The 11,392-nt window shown below is 40.5% G+C and overlaps 1 long non-coding RNA gene across 1 annotated transcript in view; it reads right to left on the bottom strand.

Annotated features, from left to right (window-relative positions):
* Positions 1 to 664: 664 nt before the first annotated feature.
* Positions 665 to 11,392, bottom strand: part of LOC311612794 — a 24,813-nt gene continuing 14,085 nt past the window's right edge. Inside the window, exon 3 of the long non-coding RNA XR_014793352.1 lies at positions 665 to 742. This is a non-coding gene — a long non-coding RNA (uncharacterized lncRNA). The remainder of the gene's footprint in view (positions 743 to 11,392) is intronic.

The following is an 11,392-nucleotide window of genomic DNA, read 5'->3' as shown; positions in this document are numbered from 1 at the left end:
TAGTTTATAATAATTTCTGTTATCCAACTCTTTTGACACCTGAAATGTACTTACTCTAAAGTCTTAGTTAGGCTAGGCTATAACATTAGTTTCAATGTGGAGTAAAATCCTGATTATTGACCTTCTTGGCTGTCTTTCTTAGCATTAGATTTCTTCATTTATTTTGAAATTTGGGTTTTCATTTCAGATGAAAGTCATGTTTGTTTGGGTTTTGTTTTCTTTCTCTCTCTTCCTCACTCTGGGCTCACCCTGCCCATTCTCCTAGAATTACATCCAATCCTCTTGCTCCTCAACCCTGAACCAGAGTTTCTGGTGGCATTTCACTATCACTGCTGCATGATAATGATAGAGGACACAGCTGATGTGGTCACTGACCCATTCCCAATTAGCAGGCTGTGTCTGCATCCTCCTGTGTCTCTAGGCCTCAAATTCTAGCAACTGGAGCCCAGGCAGCACCCTGAATGTTTTTTTTAGCCACTTTTTGAAGCTTCAAAACTCAATTCCATGTACCTTCCCCACCATAAAATCATAAGCTCCATAAAGAGAGGAATTGTATATGTTTTGGTACCACTGTATACTCAGTGCATAAAATAGTGTCAACATATAGTAAGCTGAAAACATGAATGAAAGCTACTAAGTCACAAACTTAAGTTGCAAACTATACCTTTGAAGTAGAACCTGGAGCTTCATTTACTCCCAGTCTTCCTGGAGAGTGGTCAGCCTAATACAGAAGATAACATACCTATAGAAGGGAAGAAATTCTGGTATAAGAGCTCAAATACATTGGTTTCAGAGTGGCTCTGCCTCTTGCCTACCTGTCACCTAATCATGCTAACCCCAGAACTCCTCTTCTATAAAATGAGCATCCTGTGGTTGGATAGCAATGCTCTTTTCAGACAATGACTGCTCTATCAGCCTGGGTTCCAGAGAGAGAATAACAGCAGATCCCCAGCCAATGGTGGTGGTTATGTACTGTGAATGAGAACCAAATGTATTTTTTTAAGGCTCAGGGATTTTTAGAATTGTTTGTTACCACAGCATAACCTAGGCTATACTGAAGGATGCAGTTACTTTCCTGTATCCCTCCACTCCACAGATTTTGAGCTCTGTTGGGGGAAGAATCCTCTTTATCTTTTTTTTTCCTTTTTACTTTTCCCCCCAATATCCAGTTAAGTATGTAGATATGATCATTGTTCTTTACTCTAATTTAACTATTAAGGACAAACATATTAAAAGTTAATAATGGCCGAAACCGGTTTGGCTCAGTGGTAGAGCGTTGGTCTGCGGACTGAGGGGTCTCAGGTTCGATTCCAGTTAGGGGCATGTACGTTGGTTGCGGGCACATCCCCGGTAGGGGGTGTGCAAGAGGCAGCTGGTCGATGTTTCTCTCTCATCGACGTTTCTAGCTCTCTATCTCTCTCCCTTCCTCTCTGTAAAAAATCAATAAAATATATATATTTTTAAAAAGTTAATAATGATTCCATATCTGTGGTATTCCAATTTTCTGAGAAAATTGTGACATTGCCAGAATTCTCAGAAATATAACAACACGGACTTTGAATAGTATCACCATGCCCTTTCTGGAGATGGGAAAACAAAACTTTTGACCTGAACATAATTTAATTTTTGCAGGATAACATGCAACATTATTATATGCCTCAATAACTCAGTGATGGCAGCAACTCAATGTGGGGGTCTGCTGCCCCAATGGCAATGGCTGTAATATCCTTTGAGTTCTGGGTCCCATGTTCTCAGTGGGGCTTCTGCTCTTGTTCACATTGCTTCCTGCTTTTGGTGTGCATGCCTCTAGTGGAAAGCCCAGCCAACTCCCCGGTGCTCCCTTATAAGACCAGAAAACCAAGAACTTAGACTAATGACTAGAAAAATTTACTTTGAGTAGACAATAGCAGGTAACGGGAGGCAGAACAGAGAGTGGAAAGATGAGAACTGTACTAATATCCTAATCTAATAAGTGGGAAGTCAAAAGGTACTGTGTAGATGGAAGAAGAAATGAAGGGTTTATCATTTACTTGCACATAGGGAACCAGTAGAACCACCAAATTATAAATCAGAAAGCTGGGGGCAGAGAATTAGGAAGCTAAATCCTCATATTGATTGGAGGTGAGTCAATAGACACTGTCTTATTGTCTAATTGTTTTTAAACACAAGAAACTTTTTAAAAAACATTCTGAATAATTTTTGAAGCACTTTTTCAAAAAGGCAGTGGAAAGTGGTGGTCTCTGGCAGGAGGAAAGGGTGTGGTGTGAGCACTGTTGGGTTCTCTATGTACACTCCTATACTATTGAATTATTTAAAATCTTATACATGTAATACTTCAATTTTAAAACTATAAAGGAAGGGAAGACATGCATTAAAAAAGCACACATTTTTTTTAAAAGTTGAATTCAATGAGAAGACAGGTGCCATAACTATAGATCTTTGTTTTGAAATGGCAATCTCTATTATTATTCCTTTAAAAACTGCACATCTTGAGGCACTTCTCTTTTAATATATTTTTATTTTCTTCAGAGAGGAAGGAAGAAGAAGAGAGATAGAAACATCAGTGATGAGAGGGAATCATTGATTGGCTGCCTCCTGCACATTGGACCGAGCCTGCAACCCAGGCATGTGCCCTTGACCAGAATTGAACCAGCTAGGGCTTGAGGCACTTCTTTAAATGGTAATATAAGCTTAATGGGTCTCTTGTTGAGAGGCTTACAGAGTTAGCATGGAATATGGGCAGCATTAAGAATGGGATAATGTATTTTCATTGCTCTCACTGTTGGTTACAAGGTAAGTGCACCAACCACTTAGATAATAAGGAGAGACTGCACAGAAATGAGAAATGTTTCTTTATGATGGACCTGGTTTATTGTACCAAGCTCTATTTATTGTCTGGAATTTATTTTTTACATAAACAGGTCTCTCTTACTTGCCCTGGTCCCACCCACATTACAAATCTATGTTGAGAAGAAGATTAGAGATTCAAGGTGTAACAAGTAACTTTGGATCCCATAGCCAGGTGTCCTAGGTTGTGCAGTAGATAACACATTCCCTCTTTCATTGCTACTCTCGGTCAAATTTTTTACTCAAAGGGAAAGGGGCAATGTCCATCTTCGCAAAGGAAGTTGCCTTTAGTAGGCTCTCAATTTGTGGAAAGAATGAAGTCCACAGCAAGACATATAGGAGCATCCACAATCTGATCCCAGCTAGCTTTTTCAGCTTCTTTTTCCCTTCTGTGTCCCTGCACCAGGGACATGTGGCTACTGTCTGTTTCTGGAGGGAACAGACTCCTTTGTGCTCCCATACCTTTGTATATCCTGATTCCTCTAGCTGGAATGCCTTTCCCCACCTTTTAAGGGGATAACTTTAAGGCTTATCTGCTTTATAAGAGCCTCCTCAGGCTCCAGAAGCAGGGAGGACCCCTCCAAGACTTCCCAGCAGCCGTACCATCCAGTTGCTAAATAGAGGTTCCTTAACTACTACTATATTCAATAATTTCCCCTAGTCTCTATTGCAAAGAAAACTCTCAAGTGATACTATACCTTATGTTTATAGGAGAAATACAATCCAGAAGCTCATCAAGCTGACTAAGAAAGGCATTATGTGTTCCAGCAAGGGCAAAGGTCAGGAAATCACTGTGCCCAAGGGATGCAGTTTGGAAAAGTAAGCACCCTTAGACACTGATGGCCTGTGCATGCGTCATGGAGAATGCAGATGCTCTCCACAGCCCTGCTCCCTGTCCACTGCAGGAGTCTTTCCAATCAGCTGGGCTATTAGGTTTGTACACAGATGTGCACTGTATTCATTTACCCTTGACAGTCAGGCATTTTGTCATTGTTTAAACACTTTTTAATTATGGAAAATTTCAAACATGCACACATAAATCCTCATATATCCATAACTCAGCTTTAACAATGATCAATATTTTGTCAATTTTGTTTCATCTATTTTTCCACACAACTTTTTATGGGGGAGGGAAGAAGTATTTTAAAGCAAATCACAGGCATCTCAAGCAATATCATTAACAGATAAGTATTTCTTTAAAATTGTGCTGAAGTATACTTAACATTGACGATTTTACTCATTTTTAAATGTATACAGTTCAGTGGCATGAAGTACATTCACACTGATGTGCAGCCATCACCACCATTCATACAGCTATAGAATATTATCGTCATTTAAATCTGAAACTCTGTACCCATTAACAACTCCCATTCTCCCTTCACCATAGTCCTATAACCATTGTTCTACTTTTTGCATCTATAAAGCCACCTATTCTAGATACTTCAAATAAGTGGAATCATATGGTATTTGTCCTTCTGTGACTGCCTTAGTTCACTTAGCCTAATGGTTTCAAAGTTCATCATGCTGTAGCATGTATCAGAATTCCATCTCCCTTTAAGACTGATAAGAATTTTAAAATAATAATCACAGCATAGTAACAATATTAACAATAATCTCCTAATATAATCTAATTAGCTTATGTTCTTATTTTCAAAATTCTCTCTTTATATGTTATTGTACAGTATAGTTTTAATCAGGAGCCAAATAAGGTCAACGTGCTACATTTGGTGGATCTGTCACTTAAATATCCTTTAATCTATAATAATTCTTTTCCCTTTTTTGTGCTATTTTTTTGGGGGGGAGGGGCACAAAACAAAGTACCTTGTCCCATAGAATTTCCCCCATTCTGGATTTGACTGATTGAATCCTCACTGTATTGTTTAATCATTTCCTATATGCCCTAAATTCCCTAAAAACCAATGGTCAGATCTAGGGCTTTTTAAAATTCAGGTTCAGTTCCTTTGGTGAGCTGTGTGCCTCCTATTACATCACAGCAAGAGGCTCTCAGTCTCTGGTGGTCCCCTTCCAGAGATATTAAGATGGATCAGTGGGTTCCAGCCTGATCTATCCATGGGTAATATGGTATTTTAAAATAAGTGCCCTTAAGTCTTTGTAAGTGATGTTAAGCATGTGTCTGTGTTTCTCTTTGCAAGTATTTATGTCAATCACCATGCTCAGTCCTAGAACTGTCTTCTATTAGTCCCATAGATCTTTAATCCCCACTGTCCCTGCTCAATATGTGATGCTGAATAGTCACTCCCAAAATTCTTAAGCTTTTAAATTTCAAGATGCTTCCCTATTTTCAGTTAGTTTTTTCGTTGCCTACAAATGGGTACCCTCTCAAAGCCACAGACAACTGCCTGAAGGAACCCTTACCCACCTGCCTTGATAGCCTGCCTACACTAATGACCATGCTTACACAGAGAGTAAGTCTTCCTTCTGTCTAGTCTCACCCTCTTCCTGGAATTGAATTCCATTTCCTCTAATTCGGGGATCGGTGAGGTTGAAGAGCAGCTGGCCAGCAGACCCTGCAGATGGGCCTGGAGAAATGATACACAAGGCTAAGGCACATCTAAGGAAACCTTAGTACTTCATGAACTTAATGAAATATTGGCAAGGACTAGAATATGCTTTATTATAACTTCCCAGCCTGGGTTCATTATTTTTCTTTCATAAGTAAATAAATATAGATAGTAACATTTTAGAAGTAAATATTCAGAGAATATGAACTAAAAAAGCAACCCCTAACAATTTCCCAAAGTTCAGAGTTAATGTTGTGCCTTTTTGTGCCCTTAAATATTAGCAGAGACCAACAAGTGACAGACTTAAAAAGTTAGGCTACCTCTTACACATTCTGCCTTATTAGGAAAGAAAGATGGAGGAGCCAGGAGGGAGAAGACAGCAGAAATAGTGGGGCAGAAGAGCCCCAGATGAGGACGGCAGGAGGGAGGAGGAGAGCTTGGGTCTATAAGTAGAAACAACGGGAGCCAAGATGTTAGATCAGTTATCCAGTAGAATAAAATATGAGCCATAAATATGAGCCACACATATAATTTTAAATTCCCTAGTAATTACATTAATAAAGTTACAAGTAAATAAGTGACCTTCATTTTAATGATATATTTTATTTAACCCAATATATTCAAAATATCATCTCAACATGTAATTGATGTAAAAAGTATTAATGTGTTATTTTTCTTTTTTATTATTATTATTCAGTCTTCCAAATCTGGTTGTGTATTCTACACTTACAGCACAAGTCCATTTGGATTAGCCACGGTCAGGTGTTCAAAGGCCACAGGTGGTGGGTAGCTATTGTACCTACCAGCATTGCTCTAGATCTTGGCAAAACTATTCAGACTCTTGTCTTAACTTAGTCAGTAAAATGAAGATAACACTCCCTGCCCTGATTTGACGGTTGTGTGGAAAGCATAGGAATTAGTGGGTGTGAATGTGCTTTGTATCCTGGAGCCCCTCACAGGCCTCTACCTCAGGAGAAAGAAGGTGTTGCCAGCACCCGTGAGCAGAATTGACCTATCGATTGCCCAGTTACCTGGACTTAGCATGTACCAAACTGAACGGAAGTATGATAGGAGCTCACAGAAATCTTGATTTTACACACAAATTAAATTTCATAAGAAAAATCAGGGTAATGGAGATGACCAGGCCGAGAGATCCGCAGAGACAATATAGCCAGCCAGGTGAAAAGGCTCAATGAGAAACCATTAGCGCCTCAAGTGGTTGGAGCTTAAAGTGCCAATGGGGCGTGGCCCCACCTGAGATGGAAAGATTAAAGATTAGACAGAGAAGAACCTAGTGTGTCAAGCCAGGAAGCTGGCACTCTATAAATATTTTTTGAATTAATAAATACAAGTCAAGTGAGTTTCACAACATTAGAAAAATTATTTATTTTTTAAACTTACATTACTCCAAATGACCATTATAAAATAACCACCCAATTTTCCACCTTACTTTTCCACAGCAGACTAAGGCTAAATGTTACTGTGTAGTATTAGATTCCACTGATCTTTATCATCAGTATGTTAGCAAAGTTAACATTCCACGTCGGTGACTTCACCATCCAAATATTTATGAATCAGAGATGTTTCTAAGAACCTGTTTTCTGATTGTTTACTTTATAGCAATAACAGTGTGCTTTAATTATAAAGATGACGTCTTAAAACTTAAATAGAACAAGCCTCAATTGTGTGGGAGTTCATCACTTTGGTGATAAAAAAGAAACACAGACAGTGACTCAGGTGGAACAATGTTTCGTTTTCAGTTTGTGTTTCCTTTGGTTCGACATGTCAGGATATGTCACAGAGTCAATGCAGAACTGTGCCGTGGGGAATTTGAAAGCTAAGACTAAGGCTTTATACGTCAGGATGAAAGTACACAGTACCTATTCACCCAGCCTCTCCCTTTTAAGGCCAACATAAAGGGAAGAAAGATGGTTTCCCTTCAGCAGGTGGATGATGAGCTGGTAATGGCCCATATTTTGCAATGAAATATTTTAAATTCTCACCTGAGGATATGTGGATATGTTTTAATGATTTTAGAGAGAGGGGGAGAGAAAGAGGGAAAAGAGAGAGAGAGAGAGGAACATCAATTGGTTGCTTCCCCTATGCACTCCCACAGTATGGGCCTCCACTGGGGAATGAACCCACACCTGGATATGTGTTCTAGCTGGGACTGGAACCAGCAACCTTTCAGTGCTCAGGAAGATGCTCCAATCAACTTAGCCATACCAGTCAGGGCTGCACCCAAATTCTTTAAAGGAATGTTAAAAAGACAATACTGGTTCTTCTGAATTGAGAGTCTCTTTGAGTTTCCATCACAGCCTTATTTCAATTTAAATTAAATGCAAGTGGAGAAATTATTATTGGGGTACCTGCTAAGAGCAGGGTGTGCAGCCTTTGTCTGCTTTATTCATTCTTGTATTCCCAGCACCTTGAACAATGCCTGACATGTAGTAAGCACTCAATAAATATTTGATAAGTAAATGAATTTATTCCTCACAGCAATTTTATGTGGCTGTGGCAACTTTTTAGATCAGGAAACAGAAACTTAGACTCTGTCCTGGAAATCCAGGAAAAGCAAGGGCGCATCCAGCCAAGCTTGTCCAAGGCAGAGACATGAGGCCACCTCGGTGAATAGCTTTCATGTGACCAGGTAGATGTGTCTTCTGTAGAACCCTTGCTCAGTAGGGAATGAAGTAGAAAGAGGGCCCCAGGAGAAAGAGGGCCCTTAAAGAATAATGTCTCCACCATGACCACCAACTTCATCAACATCTTTTTAGTGCTGAATAACAGTCCATTGTCTGAATGTACCAGTTATCCATTCATCTACTGAAGAACATCTTGGTTACTTCCTGCTATAAATATACATGTGTTCGAACATGTTTTCAATTCCTTTAGGTAAATACTAATGGGGCATACTTGCTGGATTGTGTGGCAATGTTGTGCTTACAATAAACTGCCAAATTGTCTTCCAAAGTGGCTGCACCATTTTGCATTCCCACCAGCAATGAATGAGATTTCCTGTTGCTCCACATCCTTGCCAGCTTTTGGTGTTGTCAGTGATCTTGGTTTTGGCCATTCTAATAGCTGTATAGTTATACCTTACTGTTGTTTTAATTTGCGTTTTTGTAATAACTTATAATGTGGAACATCTTTTCATAGACATACATGCCATCTACATGAGTGGCCAGATTATTATGATCTTTGAATGCATAATAATCTGGCCACTCCTATATAATAAAAGGCTAATTTGCAAATTGTCCCCTCGACCAGGAGTTCCACCAGCAGGCAGGCTGGCCAAACGCCCATGTCCCCTCACTCTGGCCAGGCTGGCCAAAGCCCACCCATACATCAATTCATGCACCAGGTCTCTAATACACACACACACACACACACACACACACACTGAGTGGTCAGGTTATTATGCATTCAAAGATCATAATAATCTGGCCACTCAGTGTATATATCTTCTTTGATGGGATGTCTGTTACTGTTTTTGGACCATTTTTTAAATAGAGTTGTTTAGTTAGGATCAACATTACTGTCAAAAAGCCTGAGGGAAACACAGGTGAGAGCTGTGTACCAGTGGGAGCAGATTTATATGGTACTTGGTAATTAACAATGAGTTTTCAATCATCTAGAACAGGCTACATTGAGTCCTAGCAACCAGCCTGGCTACCCTTCCCCCTTCTATGCCCTCTCTCCTCTGAGTCTGTTACTTTGATGTCTCCAACATGCTGATGCCCAGGGACCATTCTCTTCTTTGACATTCCATTGCTCACCTATATGTTTGTCCTCACATAAACCCATTACTTTCCTTCAGCCCCTAGTCCAAACCATACCAACTAGCCCTCTCCCCACCCTGCTCTCAACTCTGTCCTATAACACCTTGAGGTAGGGAACCCCTACACTCTCCATCTGTCTTGACACCAAGCTCAAGCCAAAATCTGGAACTTTCCCCAAATTATCCCATTCTGTTCCCCTCGCTTCCCCAGGACAGGCAGTACTGCTTCACTCCCAAAAGCTACCAGGCTTCTGCTTAGGACACTGGTAAAGTAGGAACAGCACCCTCCTAAAATGAGAGGGGTTCGGCTTTAATGAGGAATCTCAAATTTTGCAATGAGAAGATCTAGGGGAAACCACTATTTTACTTTCAACACATAAGAGCATTGTGTCTTGTGGATAATTTTGATTGAATGACATGTGAGATTGAACCACCATCTTCTCAGTTCATATGGCCTTCAGTTACCCCCACTTCCCCCCTCACTATTGTTGCAACTTCCTGAGCCTCTTCTGGCATCCTCCTCTCCCATCCAATCCACCCTCAGTCCTGCACTGGCAATCTTCCCGAACATCTGCTATGTCTACCCACTTCCCAAAGATCCCGTGACCCATCTCTTTGCTTTGTCCCTGGGACATAATCAAAACTGGTTATGCCAACCTTCAAGGTCCATCACAGTCTGCCCCTGCCCTCCTGGCCACCAGCACTTACTCCCCAACATCCTCTACCCTCCACACATACTCCTGCTCAGCAGCTGCCTCACCATTCTGCAAATGTACTATAGGTTTTCACAATTTTATACCTTATGAAGTCCATGCACATTTACGGGGGTCTAGTATGTACCTGGAATGGTTCAGGAAATAGGAATAAGCATAGAGATGAACAGGGCACAGGCCCTGTCTTCCTGGCACCCATAGCCTCGGCATTTGCCTCTCTCTCTGCCTGTAATGCCTCTCCTCCTCTCCTGTCCATAATATGCTCAGCTTTCAACCTCCAACTCAATAGTCACGTTGTCCATCAGCTATTGCCAGCTCTCCTGTGAAGAGCCTTCCTGACCCACTTTAGCCCTTATTACATCAGCCTGTAACTATCTGTTGTCAAAGTCTGTCACTGCATGAACTGTGAGCACCTGCAGGGCAGGGAAGCATCACTGTGTATCTGCAGCTCCTGTGTATGTGCTGTACCCAGCACAGTGGTCGGCACTCATTAGTCAACAGAGCAAATATCAACAGTACGACAATTGAATTTCTTTTGAGAGCCAAATTTTTTAAACTTTTAACAACACTTCTTCAAAATAGACTCACCCAGGCTGTGGTATTTTGTGGAAGAGCCACACTCAAGGGGCCAAAGAGCCACATGTGGCTCGCAAGCCGTGATTTGCCGACAGCACACTGACCCAGCACATAGTAGGTGCTCATTAAATATTTGCTGAATAAATATATGGCTATCAAACACCTGCTATGTGCTAGATACAATTCCACACGTTAATTAGAGACAAACAAGATTTCAAACTCCTCAAGGTCAAGGGATGCTCTTAAATTGTCCTTGTAACTCCCAAGATGGCAAAACAGGCTGCTGAGATCAGGATCTGGCAATAAAACACAATTTTAGGAATTGACTTACAGGTATAAACTCACAGTGACTCACTCCACCCTCAGCCACTCCAGTTTCAAGTATAAGCTCATCATCAGATGATTTCAGTTCATCATATTTTGGGAAACAGGATAAAAATCCAAAAAGTCCTACTCAGTATATTTAGTCAATAGCAAGGCTTATGTTTGTGGTTAAAGCAAATTATGGAATTGAAAATTTGGCAGATGGGCACAGGGATCTGGAATTGATGTCAAATGGCCATCTTCTGGGACTTCAGGTGTATGAATTTTCTAGTAAGGTCAACTCTATAATGTTCCATGCACTCAGCAAGACTGGTAAAGCAGGGGTGCCCTTTTTCAACAGGAGAGGGAGGGGGTCAAGGCTAAAAAATAAACACATCTAAAGCTCTCTAGGCTTCTGTTAACAGAAGTTTTTAAGTAAATCAGACCTGGGTTTGAATCAAATGCCTAAGAGCAATTTCCTTAGCCTCTCTGAGCTTTGGTTTCTTCATCTGTAAAATTAAAATAATAATATCTACCTCATGGGGTTATTATAAGGATGAAATAAGATACTTGGCATTTTTCAACGTGTTTTCCATTGTGCTTGGCATGTAGTATGTGCTCGGTAAATAGTAATTACTAAATATGACTTG

The sequence above is a fragment of the Pipistrellus hanaki genome (assembly GCF_964339955.1).
Source record: "Pipistrellus hanaki genome assembly, chromosome: 18".
Taxonomy (NCBI): Eukaryota; Metazoa; Chordata; class Mammalia; order Chiroptera; family Vespertilionidae; genus Pipistrellus; species Pipistrellus hanaki.
Note: the sequence above shows the minus strand (reverse complement) of the source record. Positions and strands in the feature narration are given on the sequence as shown.